Source organism: Manis javanica, chromosome 6 (genome assembly GCF_040802235.1).
Source record: "Manis javanica isolate MJ-LG chromosome 6, MJ_LKY, whole genome shotgun sequence".
NCBI classification, from domain to species: domain Eukaryota; kingdom Metazoa; phylum Chordata; class Mammalia; order Pholidota; family Manidae; genus Manis; species Manis javanica.
The window spans coordinates 136,137,593-136,152,180 of record NC_133161.1 but is presented as its reverse complement, the minus strand read 5'-3'; the positions used below and the strand labels follow the sequence as shown (position 1 = coordinate 136,152,180).

Genomic DNA, 14,588 nt, shown 5'->3' with positions numbered 1-14,588 from the left:
ACCCTCCTATACTGCTGGTGGGAATGTAAACCAGTTCAACCATTGTGGAAAGCAGTATGGAGGTTCCTCAAAATGCTCAAAATAGACATACCATTTGACCCAGGATTTCCACTTCTAGGAATTTGCCCTAAGAAGGCAGTAGCCCAGTTTGAAAAAGACAGATGCACCCCTATGTTTATTGCAGCACTATTTACAATAGCCAAGAAATGGAAGCAACCTAAATGTCCATCAGTAGATGAATGGATAAAGAAGATGTGGTACATATACACAATGGAATATTACTCAGCCATAAGAAGAAAACAAATCCTACCATTTGCAACAACATGGGTGGAGCTAAAGGATATTATGGTCAGTGAAATAAGCCAGGCGGAGAAAGACAAGTATCAAATGATTCCACTCATATGTGGAGTATAAGAATAAAGAAAAACTGAAGGAACAAAACAGCAGCAGAATCACAGAACCCAAGAATGGACTAACAGTTAAAATAGGGAAAGGGACTGGGAAGGATGGGTGGGAAGGGAGGGGTAAGGGTGGGGAAAAAGAAAAGGGGGTACTATGATTAGCATGTGTAATTAGCATGTAGGGGGGGCATGGGGAGGGCTGTGCAACACAGTGAAGACAAGTAGGTGATTCTACAGCATCTTACTACGCTGATGGACAGTGACTGTAATGGGGTGTGGAGGAGAGACCTAGTGAAGGGGGGAGCCTAATAAACATAATGTTCTTCATGTAATTGTAGATTAATGATAACAAAATTAAAAAAATACTCTTAAAGTTGTGATAGCTGCAAAGTCCCCATACATCAGTCTAGAGCAAGGTTTCCCAAATTTTTTTCACTTAAGACACTTACAGAAAATGACAGTAATAGTACAGATGCACTGGGATAAATAAGCCATGCTGCTGGCAGCCAACAGAGATCAGCCTAGATCCTCTTCCCACTGTCACTGACAATCCTCTCTGAGGACTAAGGAAATCAGTATTTCTGGCCTATCTGTAACACATTCAGAGCATTGCCTGGCACACTGGTTAGAAAGCTCTAATTAAAATTCCATGTCTAATTTGGAGCACTGTAAGAGGGAATTTAATACTTTCCACAATAGCTGGCTCTAGCAAACAGAATTAAGACCAGAGTTGGACTATGAAAGAACAGTACTTCCTTGGACCCAAGCAAAAGGGACCCCTGCCCTGGTCCTGGGTCTTTGGAGAACCATGCACTGGCCTCCCGCAGGCCACATTCTGGGCCGTTATTCTGAGGGCCTAAAAGGTTGCTCACCTACAGCCTACTCAGCCCAGCCCTCACTTCGCCCAGGACCCCAAAATTTCCTGCCTACTTCCAGGATCTGCTGGATTAGACTCAATTATCAATACTTACACCACAAGCTGAAGGGATGGTCAAACAGCTACTGTCTGAAAGTTGTGTGGGGATGTATAAGTGCATGTCCATATATGTGCATGTGCAAAGTCAAAAGTCCCTCATGCAAGGAGCCTAGAGTGAGAAGAGGATCTCAGCTTGGAGGCCCGTTTGTACTTTACCATGTTTGGGGACAGAACGCAGAGGAGTCAGAGAATTCTGTGTCTGACCCTGATTTGGGTCATTATGAAGTTTTATTTGTTAAGGTAGGCAATGAAACACCTTTATCAGTTAGCTTGATGTATAACCTGTAAAATTTAAGGTATGTCATATGAATTTCCATTTGTATTCTTGCCTTGAGTCCCAAAAATGTTAGGAACGGACCTGGAAAAGGATCTAAAAACCCTGTCACATTAGGAATAGTTGAAGAAAATAAGGACTTAACCCAGAAAGAGAAAAGCCTGGTGGGCAGATTTTTTTTTAAAGCCATTTTTCACATGACAGCTAGCTGTCATGTGAAAAGTAAAGCAGATCTGTGAAGTGTTCGAAATGCAGGGAGGTATGTTCCACTTTATAATGAGAAATTTTTAAACAATAACTCTTTTTAAAAACAGTTGGGCTGAATGAAATCTTGCCATTTGTGACAACATGGATGAACTTAGAAGATGTTATGTTAAGTGAAAGACAGATAACATGATTTCATTTTATACATGCAATCTAAAAAAACAAATGAACAAACAAAACAAATAGACTCATAAACACAGAGAACAGACTGGTGGTTGCAATAGATGAGGAAGATGGGGGAATGGGTAAAACAGGTGAAGGGGATAAAAAGGTATAAACTTCCAATTATAAAACAAATTAGTAACTGAGATGAAAAGTACAGCATAGGGAATACAGGCAATAATATTGTAATATCTGTGTATGCTGACAGATGGTAAATATACTTATCTCAGTATTTAGTAATGTATATGATTGTCAAATCACTGTTATACACCTGAAACCAACATAATACTGTATATCAACTATATTTCAATTAAAAAAAAAGATGGGCTAACATGTAAGTAGCTTGAGTTTGTAGACACTAAAAATACAGAAACAGAAGGTAGATGATTATCGTCCAAGGATGCTGTGGAAGGAATTCTGATAGTGGGGGAAAGGTAAGACCACATATTCCCTTGAGGCCTATATACATACAACTGCAATATTAAGCAATCTTATGAACATGTAGCTCTAGATGCAGAGACAGGTGGTAGGAAACACAAGGCAAAATGAAATTTAAACTCTGAAGTAACCTTTCTTTCTTAAAAAGTCCCTGCTATCCCCTCAAGAGTAATTTCCCTCCTCACAAAAATGGGGTTAAATACCTCTGTTCAACAAATTTAATTACTAAACAAAGGTTAAGGCCAACTTGTCTCAAGGGATTTTTTTTCCCACCCTCCAGAAAATCATAACCTTCCGTTTTGCTCCTATTTGGATCCTTTGATTTATCATTAGCACTGAAACCTTGCCTTCCTTTCCCACAATGGACTCAGGCACCTCTCTGTCATCAACAAATATTACTTCAGTAAGAATACTAGGGAATACACCACATATCTAGACAGAGCCCTTGCCCCCCAAATGGCTTGCAGAAAAGGGGATTATAAATTAAATGCAACACCCTATTGGGGGATGTTGATAATAAGGAAGGCTGTGCCTATGTGGGATCAGGCAGTATGTGGAAAAATCTCTGGAACTTCCCCTCAATTTTGCTATAAACCTAAAACTGCTCTAAAAAATAAAGTCTACTAAGGAAAAAAAAAAAAAGACCATCATTGTGACTGCAGCCCAGTGAATAAAGGAGAAAACAGAGGAAGATAAAGTTGAAAGGAAGCCAGGGGCCAGAGCGTGCACTACAGATATTTTGGACATTATTCTTTGTTGTAGGGAGCTGTCCTGTGAATTGTGGGATGTTTGGCAGCATCCCTGGCCTCTACCCTCTAGAAGCCCGTAGCACACTCCCTGTAGCACCCACCCCTTGACAACAAACATGTCTCCAGACACTAGCAAATGTCCCCTAAAGGTAGAATCTTACCAGATGAGTACCACTGATGTAGTACCTCTTAAGTGGCCAAGATGGAGCCTTTGTTTCCATGATATTTTAAGCTTTACTTTTAGTGTAAGTGTATTGGAAAGCCAGGAAGCAAGTGGTATGTTCTGATTAACATTTAACATTATTTTTGGTTACTGTGTATGGGACTGATGTGAGGAGGACAGAGACAAAAGAAGAGATAGGGAAGTCTGCTAGCACCTTTCCAGAGGAGAAAAGCTACTAGCCTAGGTTTTTAACAGTGAAAAATCTGAGATGTGGTCAGGTCCAATTTATATTCTGAAAGCAGAGCTGATGGAAATTACATAAAATGAGAAGAAAAAAGCGGAGAATAGCTCCATGGATTTCGGCTTGCACGACTGGAATATGGTGAAGACGCTGAGGACTTGGAAGAGGTAAAGGGAAGAGTAAATGAAAGAGTAATTCACAGTTCTGCTTTGTTCACGCTAATTTAAGGTGTCTATTAGACATCCAAGGAACAGAGTTAGGTGAATCTAGAACTCAAAAGGAAGAAAATTAGTACTAGATATGGGAATTCTAGACTTATCAACATATAAATGCTATCAAAATGGATGAAATCACCTGGGGAGAGCCCAGAGACATGTGAAAATTTAGAATGGTAGAATGGGATGTTGGGGGGATAGAGATCATCTGCAAAAAGACATAAATAATGAGTAGCTAAGAGGTCATAGGAAGTAGTCAGCTACTTGAAATGCTGCAAAGAGATCACTAATATGTAGACACTAAAGTGATCATTGGCTTTGGTAAGACACAGGTCATCACAGCCTTGATTAAAAACACTTTCACTGAATAACTATACAACAAACCGGATAACCTAGGAGAAATGGAAAAATTCTTAGAAACATGCAACCTACCAAGACTGAATCAGGAAGAAACAAAAAATCTGAATAAATCCATTACTAGTAAAAGATTGAATCAGGAATCAAAAATTATCCAACAAAGAAAATCCCAGGGCCAAAGGGCTTCACTGGTACATTTTTACGACATTATTTAAATAGGAATTAACACCAATCCTCAAACTCTTCCAAAACACTGAAGAGGTGGGAACATTCCCAAACTCGTTTTATGAGGCCAGCATTATCCTAATACCAAAACCAGAAAACAACACTACTAGAATAGAAAACTACAGGCCAATATTCCTGATGAATATAGATGTGAAAATTATCAATAAAATACTAACAAACTGAATTTAGCAGCACATCAAAAGGATCATTCACCATGATCAAGCTAGATTTATCCTTGAGAGGCAAAGATGGTTCACATATACAAATCAATCAATGAGATACATCACATTCACAGAATGAAAGAAAAGAATCAAATGATCAGTTTAATAGGTTCAGAAAAAGCATCTGACAAAATCCAACATCCATTCATGATAAAAACTGCTGACAAGTTAGATATAGAGGGAACATATCTCAACATAATAAAAAACATAAATGGCAAGCCCACAGCTCACATCATACTTAATGATAAAGGATGAACACTTTCCTTCTAAGATCAGAAATAAAACAAGGATGCCCACTCTTACCACTCCTCGTCAACATAGCACTGGAAATCCTAGCTAGAGCAATCAGGCAAGAAAAAGAAATAAAAGGTATCAGAATTAGAAAGGAATAAATAAAACTTAACTCGATTTGCAAAGAACGTGATTTTATATACAGGAAATCCTACAGACTCCATCAAAAATCTGTTAGATCTAATCAATGAATTCAATGAAGTTGCAGGATACAAAATTAACATACAAAAATCAGTAGCATTTCTATACAGTAACAACAAAATTTCTGAAAAAGTAATAAAGATATCAATCCCATTTACAGTATCATCAAAAACAATAAAATACTTAGGAATAAATTTGAGTAAGCAGGTGAAAGATCTCTATACTGAAAATTATAGGACATTGATGAAAGAAATCAAAGACACAAATACATGGAAAGGGAGACTGTGTTCATGGATTGGAAGAATATGGTTAAAATGTCTGTACCACTAAAAGCCATCTATAAATCCAATGCAATCCCAATTAAGATTCCAATGGATTTTTTTACAGAAGTAGAAAAAAAACCTCCTAAAATTTATAGGGAACCACAAAAGGCCCTGAATAGCCAAAGAAATCCCAAGAAAGAAGAATAAAGCAGAAGACTTCACACTTCTTGATTTCAAACTATCCTATAAAAAGCTACAGTCATCAAAACAATATGGTACTGACAGAAAAATAGACCAATGGGGCAGAACCAAGCAAGAACCCAAAAATAAACCCAAGCATATAGTCAACTAATACTTGACAAGGGAACCAAGAACACTCAATGAAGAAAAAAACAGTATCTTTAAAGTGGTGCTGGGATAACTGGATATTCACATGTACAAGAATGTAACTGAACCCCTATCTTAAACTACTCATAAAAATTAACTTGAAATAGATAAATGTAATGATAAATTTAAGACATGAAACCATGAAACTCCCTGAAGAAAACATAGGAAAAAAGCTCCTTCACATGGGTCTTGGCAATGACTTTTCTGGATATGACAGCTAAAGCACAAGCAACAAAACAAAAAACAAACAAGTGGAACTACATCCAACTAAAAAGGTTTTGTACAACAAAAGATACACCTACAAAGTGAAAAGACAACCTATACAATGGGAAAAAATATTTGCAAACTATATATCTGATAAGGGGTTAATATACAAAACTTAAAAAGAACTCATACAACCCAATACTAAAACAACAAATAACCCAATTAAAAAGTGGACAAAGGACCTGAACAGAAATTTCTCCAAGGATGATATACAAAGGCCAAAGGGTACATGAAAAGATGCCCGACATCACTGGTCATTAGGTACATACAAACTGAAACCAAAATGAGATATCACCTCATGCCTGTTACAATGGCCATCATCAAAAAGAAAAGAGGTAACAAATGCTGGCATGGATGTGAAGAAAAGGGTATCCTCATACCTGTTGATGACAATGTAAGTTGGTACAGCCGCGATGCAAAACAGTATGGAGGATCCTCAAAAAATTAAAAGTAGAATTATCATATGCTCCAGCAATTCCACATCTGGGAATATACCCAACATAGCCAAAGGTAATGAAAATACTAACTCAAGAAGATATCTGCACCCTCATATTCACAGCAGCATTATTTACAATGGCCAAGACATAGCAACAACTAAGGTCCATCAGTGGATAAAAGGATAAAGAAGCTGAGTGTGCATATACACACACAACAGAAAAATATTCAGCCACGTAAGTGAGAAAATCCTACCATTTGCAACAATATGAATGAACCTTGAAGGCATTATACTTAGCAAAGTCAGACAAAGAAAGACAAATACTTCATGATCTCACTTACACATAAAATATTTTCTAAATTACCCAAACTCATACAAAAAGATATCAGAATTGTGATTATCAGAGGCAGACAGTGGAAAGGGGTATTTGGAGGACAGTAGTCAAAAGATTAAAAACTACTAGTTTTAAGATAAATAAGAACTAGGGAAGTAATGTACATGATAAATAGGAAAGTTGTTGAGAGTACATCTTAAGAGTTCTCATCACAAGGAGAAAAAATTTTTCCCTTTATTCTTTTCTCTTCTTTTCATTTTATCTACATGAGATGAATGTTAGCTGACCCTACTATGGTAATCACTTTACAATACATGTAAATCAAACCATCAGGCTGTAAGCCTTAAACTTATACAGCGATGTCAATTGCTTCTCAATAAAACTGGGGAAAATAAAAACAATTTCAGTGGAATGGTGGAACAAGAGCTCAAATCAATGAGGCTAGAGAGTAAGTGGTGAGAAAGTAGACACAGCAAATATAAACAACTCTGGCTGCAAAAGGGAACAAAGAAATTGAACAATAACTGAAGGGAATCATAAGGTGGAGAGTGGTTTAAGTAATTTATTCAGTTAAGGTATTAGTAGCTCAAACAAGATAGAATTTACTTCTCTCTCACTTAACCATCCAGAGATGGATGAGCAGTCCATAGCTACCAGGGTGCTCTGCTGCCTAAGATCATCCAAGGATCCATCTTATTGATCCATCTTCCCCTAAAGTGTTGCTCTCACCTGCAAGGGTGGATAACAGGTACCAGCACTACATTCTCCTCAGCAAAAATGGGGGTGAGCGGGGGAGGGGAGAAATTAGAAGGCAACTGGCTATCTTTCCACAGCCATGACCCGAAAATCACACATATCACTTCTGGTCACATCTATTCAGCCAAAACTTGGTTGCACGGTTGCAATCCAGCTATAAGCAGAGGCTAGGAAATGCAGTCTAGTTGTAAAACCTAAGGGGCCTTTTACTGAAGGAAGACACCAATTAATCATCACTACTGCAGGTAATATAAGGCATGTTTGTCTACTAAAAGAAATGACCCACCAGTAAGGAAAGGATGATAATCTAGGAAAGAAAATAACTGCAGATTGAAGGCCTTAAGAAGACAAAAGTGAATGAGATTCAGGGCACAAATTTACTACCTGAGAGGTAGGGACACTTTGGTCTCTTGTTACTTCTCACATGCTTGACTTTTCAGAAGAAAGGTTGTTTCCTGAATGTATTTCCAGCTAATTAAAGTAACTTCTATCTAGTAAACCAAGCAATTACATGGAATGAGTATAAAAATCTGGCCTGCTTTGAGCAGTTCTCACTTGGGTTGTCTCCTAACACGCTGATTCACAGCAGGTGCTTCTCTGTCAAAGAGAGTATGACCAAATTTCAGAGCTGGAGGGAGTCTACAAAGCTCATTTTACAAATGTTCAAGGCCACTAAGTGCCCTTTCCAACAGTACATCCCAAGTCCTCCAACTGCCAGACCAGGGATCATCCACTATCTTCCTGCCTACCCTTTTATAATGTTCTTTTTCATGATATAGTTTATCTTCCCAGTGAAATGATCACTTCCTGAGGGCAGACATTCAATGCCACCCTCTTTTGTACCTATTTTCTACTGCATCCAGCATGATACAAAGGTCACAGTATGTATACTCAGTGGATACTTCTCAGCTCACTGATAAAAAGAGATTTGGTTTCCCTCATCCTCCTGGAGCCAGCATTGCTACTGAATCTAGAAGACCACTGGATATAAAGCAACTATAAGGACTATCAGGTTCACCTTGGGAAGGTGAATGGAAACTGGCAACTGCAAGAGGACGGTTCCTACTTTTTTTAAATATCAGAGAATCATAAAATTTGGGGGCAAGAAAGGAACTTAGAGACCTCCAGTCTGACTCCTCACTTAGATATAAGGAATGAGGTTCAGAGAGATGAATTTTTTGTACAAAGTCATAGACTGTTTACAGCAGATCCAAGACAAGAAACCTGGCCCTCTGACTTCAAGTTCAAATCTCCTTTTAAAGATTAAAGGTTACTTCACTTTTTTGTTGATGCTTAATATACTGAGTGATTACTAACTTCACAAAATACGTTCCTTAAAATTGTTGAAAATGCTACTTATCTTAAGAGTCCTTTTACCATGTACCTTTTTAAATAAAAAAGGAACAATTACTTCCCTTGCACATCAGATGTCCATCCGATATGCAAGGGAATAAAAACAATGCAGCCAAGATAAAGCCTTGCCCAAGATCAGAAGGCTGAACCCCAGATAATAAAGATTTTACTATTTTTCCTGGAAAGGGCAAATGGAATATTTCCTTTAAAACTCTTCCCCAAGATATGGTGCCTATGCTTTCTAACAGAGATGATGTAAAGGTAACACTTCCATAATGCTTGCATAACACATGCTTCTCCTCTCAATGGTTTCCATCTCCACAACCTCCAATATTAATGTATACAATATTCCATGGTATAAGGCAGTAAATGGACATTTGCCAGGATGTCTCTGAAAACAAGACTTCTATTTCCATTCTGAACGTGCTGGTTCACATATTTGTTATGAGAAATTAAACCAACTGCTTCATTTCTCACTTCTTTTTCCCTATCCTAAAACAAGCTCCTTTAAATACTAGTGAAGGCCTCCTTACTAGGTATACTGTGAAACTGTAGACATCTATTTAACCAAGTCTATAAATGTTACTACATTGGGGAATATTCCCTCTCAACTTTCATCTCTCTCAACAGCAAATCTCTGTTGGCTTTGTTTGTGTGTTTTAGCCTCAAGAGAAAATAGCATCTCCTTTTGACAGTGGGTCTTCGGTAAGCCCCTACCTTTCTTGAGATGCTATAATTAGACCCCTCAGTTTAGTTTTCCAAGTGCTACTGCTCTTTGGTTTTATGGAAGGGTCCCTCTATCTCCATCCCTGTTCCACCAAGTGTGGAAACATTAATGTCTTCCCTTATCTCATCCCACTGAATTTAAGCATCATCCTGAGCATGAAACTGCACAATTTGTAGGGCTGCAAGACCACGATGACCCTAATTCTGTTTTGTTTAACGCAGTCAGAACAATGGCCTTTATTTGCTCATTCTTAGTTTGGGATTAATGTTAAATAAACCAGCATTTGAAGTTGGGAAATACATCCAATTTCTCAATTGTAAGATAATTTAAACCAAATATTTCAAAAAGCAACTTAATTTCAAAGCCTCTAGATAGTAAAGTAGGTCTATCTTTAGGAAAAATATTAAATTTTATTATTTCAACTCTGAAGGTGTTACAGAGATGCTAATACAAATCGTAAGGAAGACCTGTGATATAAGGAAGCAGAAACATGGAAGGAAAGTTATCTAATACTCTGGCCTAATTAAAACAAGTTTTTCTCACATATCTTTTTCAAAAAAAAAACCAGTACCAAAATAGAAGTGGTATTTAAATTCAGTTTGCAAGCATAGAATAATACCAGGAAATTATCAAGAACCAGAATTTCTAAAAAATAAAGCAGAATTATCTTTTCCACCATTCTTAATCGTTTAAATAAGCTAGTGACTAATAAAAATACAGTACAAACATAGGAAATTTCACAAGTTATTCCAATTACCAGCTGTTAGTTAAACTAATCGTTTCAGTAAAGGGGAAATTTGATAACAAGTAGCATACCATTTAGAAAAACAACTCTATATAATATAGGAGGCAAAGGTGACATACAATAGTTTAGGTATACTGGTCAGACTAGAACTTATAATCATTATCACCTATGATTTATTGAGTGCTTACTGTATGCTTACATTATATGAAGCCTTGACATGTAACATTTCATTTAATCACCACAACATTCTAAAATAGATTATATTGTTATTCTCTGATTATAAAGGAGGTACCTAAGGCACCAAGATGCTAGTTTGTCCAGGATCAAAGTTTATAAATATCACAGATAGCATTAAAATACAAGTCTATATGGCTCCAAAGCAAAAATTAATTCCTTTCCAAGGGTCTTAACCCCTACAATGCTATGATAGGAAATAACATGTTTACTAATAAGCAAAAAGTATTAAGTCCTAAATCAGGGGTTGGCAAACTTTTTCTGTAAAGATCCAGATAATAAATATTTTAGGCTCTGCAGGCCACACTGTCTCTTTTCCAAAAACTCAACCCTTCCATTGTACTGTCAACACAGCCACAGAAAATACACAAATGAATGAGTGTGACTGTGTTCCAATAAAACTTTATGATCACTGATACTTAAATTTCATAACTTGTGCATATCGTGAAACAGTCTTCATTTTTTTCCAACCATTCAAAATATTTTATCATTCTTAGTTCTTAGACCATTCAGAAATAAAACTGTGGGCCAGATTTGACCTACAAACTGAATTTTGCCAACTTCCATACCAAATAATGCAGACAAATACAAATTTTTTTTTTTACTAAACAGCTCTTCTCACAAATCTTAACTTATAACCTCCTTTGATATTTTGAACTGATACTTTCAAGAAGCTCAGTCTCAATAAACTTGCCATCAGTCCCAGAATAAAAAATTACAAAGAGCCCAAAATTGTAGCTACTATAAATGGATTTCCTAAAAATGATAGAATCACAAAATTTGGGAACTGTAAGACATCTAACACATTCTCATCTCTTACATGCATTTTTAAAAATAAATGTTAAAATATTTAAAACACTTAAATACTAAGTTTTTACATATAACAATAATACCTTATGTGTATAAAAAGTTTTACAAAGCATTTTCATACCCTTTCTCTCAAACCGTCCTTCACAACTCTACAGGGAAATAATGCAAACCTTCTCTCATCTATCCTATACATAAGGAAAAGAAACTCAGAAATGTAAGTAACTTGCCCAAAAAAGGTACCATGCCACACAGACCTGCAAACAGAACCTGACTTCAGGTCCTTGCTGCCTCTTAACTACTTCCATGGACATCAGATTTCATATTAGTGGACTAAATCCTAAAAATTCTCAAGAATATTAGCCAATTAGCCATAAACCTTTAAAATACAATAAAACAACATAACCTTTAAAATACAATGAACAATGCTTAGTTCATTTCATTTTTCTTCTGCTATCACAGTCTTCTGAAGAAAACAGTTGCTAGTCCTTGACATTTGTTAAATGCATTTACAGTCAACAGTGAATCTATATATATTGTTCAGGTAATACACCTAGGCCAGCTTGGAAGGGGAAAACACTGCTGAATAAGTCATCTAAAGAGAGAATAAGAGAGAGAGAAGTGGAGACGCAGGTGTTGCCATTAAAGCCTCAGCCAACTGCAGAATAGCTTCTGGCGATTGGAAAATGATGTGGGGGTTGGGAAAGGAAAACAAAAGGAACAGAACTACTGGAATTCAAACCAGCATCAAAGACTCTAATGACAGTTGGGCCTGCCTGGCGGCTTCTTAGACTCTCCCTAGAAAACAAAACAGTTATATAACCAAAGAAGGTTCTTCGAACTAACATTTCCTCTCTGGTCCACTTACACCCTATCACCCACCTCAATGTGCTCCATCCACCATACAGTAAACTGGGCTTCCTCCCCAGCTATGTCTGGACAAGTCTCTGTCCAAAGTGCTGCTTTATTCCATGAACTGCTATAGGGACGATGGTATGAAGACAACTGGCTTGAGCACAGCTCCAACCGCACACCATTCTAGACTTGTTCTATACAGCATTACCACATATCCAACTATAGGAATGAAGTAGCCTCCAGATATTCCTGAAAATGGAAATCACATCATAATACTCCCATCTTCACAAAAAGTCTTATTAAAAAGAATTCACACCCGTGAGTTACTTGAAAAACTTCTGAGGTCATGTTGTAGCAGCAATTAAAGTTTCTACTTCCTTCACTCTCAAGTCCAAGGAGCAAAGTCAAGATTCCAAGTTAGACTTCAATTTACCCACTAAGGAAAAAACATGTTAATGAATCACAACAGTCACTATCCAAAATCATTACAACAAATCATATTACTGAATCAAACTAGCTCATTGTCTGGACTCTAACAGCCACTGTACTCTAGCACCATATGCTTTTTCTTCTTCCAGTAGAAACAGGGATATAGATAACGTTTACAAAAACAATTTATCAGAAGTCATTCCCATTCAGAATGACTTAAAAGGTCTAAATCTGTGCCAAATAAAACTTTGAAAGAATGGAAAATAGATGCTGACAACGATGCGATGTGGCCCAACTGCCAGCTACCCGTGTAGCTTCAAGCAGTGCGCCAAGCATTTTAAAAGCAGATTGCAATTCTGCATGCGGATCAAAATTATAATTATCCAAATCCTATTTCCTAAAAGATAACTACAATTAAACTGCATCCCAAGAATCCTGCTGTGGATCTCCTCCTCCCCGCCACCTCCTTTGAGCTTCAGCAACGGAAGGTGAAGTTATACGGGGTCCAGAAGTAGATAGAATAAAGCTGAGAAATCTGGTTCGACTTTCTCTCCCTATCGTTTCTTGTGCTCTGTTTGCGAAAATCTTTAACATTCATCTTTACTCAAGTCCACAAAATGAGAAACGCACCATCCGGCGGGGGCAGTGGGTTCAAGGAGGCAAAAAGGCACTAAGTCACCAGTACCGTCCAGTATGTAGCGACAACTTCGGCCGATTATAAGGATGAGTGGGAAAACTCCACGCGTGTCCCTGCGAGCAGTCATCTCGCCCAGCCTGCCCCACGCACACCGGGGGGCGGACACCGCGAGGTCGCCCGCGGGCAGCGGAGGGAACGGCTGGCGCGGCGGCTCCTCTGGGAGCGCCCGCGTCCCCAGGGCCCCCACTCTGCCATTCCTGGGAGTCGCGGCTCTCGCTCGCCTGGAGCCTCAGTCGGGGAGCCCTGCAGCAGGCCAGAAACCCGTGCGAACCCCTCGGCAGCCGAGGCCGCGGGCAAACGGGAGATGCGAGCGAGGGAGGCGATCCGCCCCGGAGCGCGGTCCGCCGCGGACGTTGGGGAAGGAGGGGGGCGGTGGTTCGGGGGAAACCCGAGACGGTCTCCTAAGAACATTCGATCCGGAACCTTTAAAGAGAATTTCTTCTCGAAAGGAAAGCAAGGCCCCCGCAGCCTTCCCTGAGGCGCCTGCCCACGTCACCGGCGCCCCCGGCCCTCCCGCGTCCCCCGCCTTACCGAGCCCCGCGGCCCCGCCGCGCCGCCGCGGCGTCGCTGCGCCCCGCTCGCCGCTCCGTGTCTGCCCTCCGCGGGCGCCGAGCCCGACGCCCTCCTCGCCGCCGGCGCCGCCGCCAAGTACCGCCCGCGCCGCCGAGCTAGCGCCTGGCAGCCGGAGGCAGCCGCGGGGGCTCGGCCGGACGCCCCCCGAGCCAGCGCCTCATCCCGCCTCGCCGCCCCGTCAGGCTCGGGGGCGGGGACGCGGGGCTCCGGGCCGCGGCCTCAAAGTCCCCACCTCCGACACGCTCCACGCTCGCCCTCCCCCTGCGGAGTCGGCCCCGGGGACGAGGTCCTCCGGCTCCCGAGCCCCTCACCCCGTCGCCTCCGGGCGGCCCCCGCCCCGCTCGCCGGCGCCCGCCGCCGGCCCAGCCTCCACCTCCTCCGCTCCGCCTCCTCCAGCACCCGCGACGCCCGCAGCAGGGAGAAGAGGCGCGCCGCCGCGGCCGCGGGCACGAGCACGCGCAAGGAGGGCGGGCACCGCGCGCGCGCGGCCGAGGGCCGCGGTGGCGCGGCCAGGCCTTTGCCTGCCGTTGTCCGGGCAGCGCACGTGCGCTATTGGGGGTTCGGCTGGGGGCGCTGGGGGCGCTGGGGGCGCTGGACTCGCCTTCCCGCT

General features: G+C 40.5%; 1 protein-coding gene across 2 annotated transcripts in view; it reads right to left on the bottom strand.

Annotated features, from left to right (window-relative positions):
- Positions 1–14,378, bottom strand: part of ARHGAP32 (Rho GTPase activating protein 32) — a 279,471-nt gene extending 265,093 nt beyond the window's left edge. The window contains exon 1 of one of the 2 annotated variants that reach the window (XM_073239491.1): positions 14,290–14,378. The gene's annotated coding sequence lies outside the window, so the exon portion shown is untranslated. The other variant, XM_073239489.1, reaches the window with a different exon arrangement.
- Between the last annotated feature and the right edge of the window lie 210 nt (positions 14,379–14,588).